Source organism: Euprymna scolopes, chromosome 25 (assembly GCF_053919585.1).
Source record: "Euprymna scolopes isolate OS-2025 chromosome 25, ASM5391958v1, whole genome shotgun sequence".
Lineage (NCBI taxonomy): Eukaryota > Metazoa > Mollusca > Cephalopoda > Sepiida > Sepiolidae > Euprymna > Euprymna scolopes.
In genome coordinates, this window is record NC_136506.1 from 77,655,302 (window position 1) to 77,657,801 (window position 2,500).

General features: G+C 33.7%; 1 protein-coding gene across 8 annotated transcripts in view; it reads left to right on the top strand.

Annotated features, from left to right (window-relative positions):
* The first annotated feature begins 2,009 nt into the window (after positions 1-2,009).
* Positions 2,010-2,500, top strand: part of LOC145247446 (uncharacterized) — a 580,790-nt gene continuing 580,299 nt past the window's right edge. For all 8 annotated transcript variants that reach the window (XM_080109216.1, XM_080109219.1, XM_080109217.1 and 5 more), the window contains exon 1: positions 2,010-2,500. This exon is cut by the window's right edge and continues 393 nt beyond it. The gene's annotated coding sequence lies outside the window, so the exon portion shown is untranslated.

Here is a 2,500-nt window from a genome sequence, read left to right on the forward strand (position 1 = left end):
CTCTCTTTCACACAAATACACAGCCACACATCTACACACCCCCACACCCCCACACACACACACATATATATATTTATATATGTATACAAACGCATATATAAAAAGAGAAACTTAAATAGTCTGAAGAATGCAAGGCAAGACATCACTATTAACCCTGCGGTGTTCACCATCTCTACGAACACAGGCGAACAATATTAGCTCTGCCATAGATATTGAGCACTTTTGCTTTAAAAGATAGCATCTTATACAACAATATATATATATACACATACATACACACACATATATACATATATATATATATGCATATGTGTGTGTTAAACAATAGCATTAAAATTGATGTTTGATTAAAAAATAGAACTTCTTAATATATATATATATATATATATATATATATATATATATATATGTATATATATATATATATATATATATACCCACTTAGCAGGCGCAACATCACTCCCGAAGCAAAAGAGGCGCTCGCTACACAGTACACAAGCAAGTGTGTCATGATTGTATTATAAGAAAGTCTTCTCATATACATTACGCGAATCTTACCCACAATATACCCCGGAAGAAAACGGACGCGTAAAAGGATATTTTTCCATTTTTTCATGTTGGAACTAAGGATATTCCATTGCCCATTGGATCTCATCTAATTAATTTATTTCGTGATATTTGTATTCCCCACCCCCCGACTCTTCAAAAACCAACTCCCCTCCCCTTCATAACGATGACTAATCGTACTGCTAATATCGTTTGCTTTAGCTTCGTTGTGTACGACTAGCGTTGTATATAGTTTCACTAGAAATATACGATCGGCGTGCGTTTTACGACAAACAAAACAGAAACGTATATTATTTGTTGATATAGTCACCTAAAAAAAAAAAATATATTATTTGTTATTTGTGATCTACCGGGCGCAAAGGAAAGCACACTGAGACGCAAACAAGTGCTGTCTTAAGAGAGGAAAGTCTTCCGTTATTTTTTTTAATTATTATTAATTTATTGTATTTATTTTTTACGTGTGTGTATGTCTGTGAACAGGTGGTCTCAGAGGATGTACGCCGTGTTTTCACGTAAAGGAAAAACGTAACGAGGTTTTATCCTTAAAGGAGAGAACCATAACAAAACTAACTATCCATTTCCTAACTGGATGTTTGTTTCCATAAAATAATTGTATTTTAACCTGGATTATTTCTTCTTTCAAATCAACCAGTAAGAGATTGGGAAAAACAAATAAACAAACAAAAAAAATCAGTATTAGTCTTCGCCCGTGTTCGCATTAAAGTAACATCTTAATTGTTGAAATTAACGTGTAAATCCGAAAGTTATCAAAAAGATTTTTTAAAAAAAGAAGAAAGAAAGACGAAATAAAGGAAAAACCAAAGAAAAGTTCTCCTTGTAAAAATAGAATGAAAATGGGGCTGGTCTGACTTGCTATTTACATTTAATACATTATATGGATTCGTTTTGCAGGTGTTATATTTGTTAACCTTTGAGTCGTGGGGCAGACAGACAAGACACACACACACATACATATATATATATATATATATATATATATATATATATATATATATATGTGAAGAGAGAGAGAGAGAGAGAGAGAAGAAGAAAAAGAAGACAGAGAAAGCGGAGAGGCATAGTAATTTTCAAATTGTTTTGTTGCATCACAGCTCTGCAATGTTGCTAAAGTCTGTTGCTAACATTTTAACTCAATCGATGTTTTAGGTAGAGATCCCAACAGTTAGGACACCTGCACAAGCCAGGAGTAAATGAAATTTTAATGTGTATCTGAGTACTTTTAGCTAACGAAGAGTAGTCCATTTGTGTCACGTACATTCTTGTCACTCCCACAGTAAACTGCATCACAACTCTTTAGCCTGGCTAGAAAGATGCGTGTGTTTGCATAGCATTGGATATTTGCCGATTTTCGCAATAAGTCTATTTCATTTTCCCGCCATCTCTACGTAGCGTCTGTCCTACATTTTATATAAAGCTTTGCATTTTTTTTTTTTTTTTTTTTTTGCCTTGAGCAATTGTTCGTGTTCCCAATCAGATTTGTTTCGGATCCCTATTCCGTGCGCATATTTCTATTCTATACTTAGAAAGAAAGAAAAAAGTAAACCGAAATAATGAAAGAAAACAATAAAGAAGAATTTTATCAATTACTAAAGTATCAGTCACTTCCTTGCATATTATAAAAGTAACTTGAGCTATTAATTTGAACGCAACCAGTCGCCACACATATCAAGAGGGGTCACGTTCTAATCGTGTTCTCGTCTCCGCCTTAACACCCGCAGCGAAACAAAACCCGGGAGTTAATCTCACTAAGTATAAATAATCCTTTACTACCGCACGCTACAAAAAAAAAAAGAAAAATCAAAAACAATAAAAAAAAAACAACATCAAACTACACATTTCCATCTGTATCGCTGGTTCAATATTGATATACCTACATACATGTATAACCCGAGGCGGAACGAGGCACAAGGAA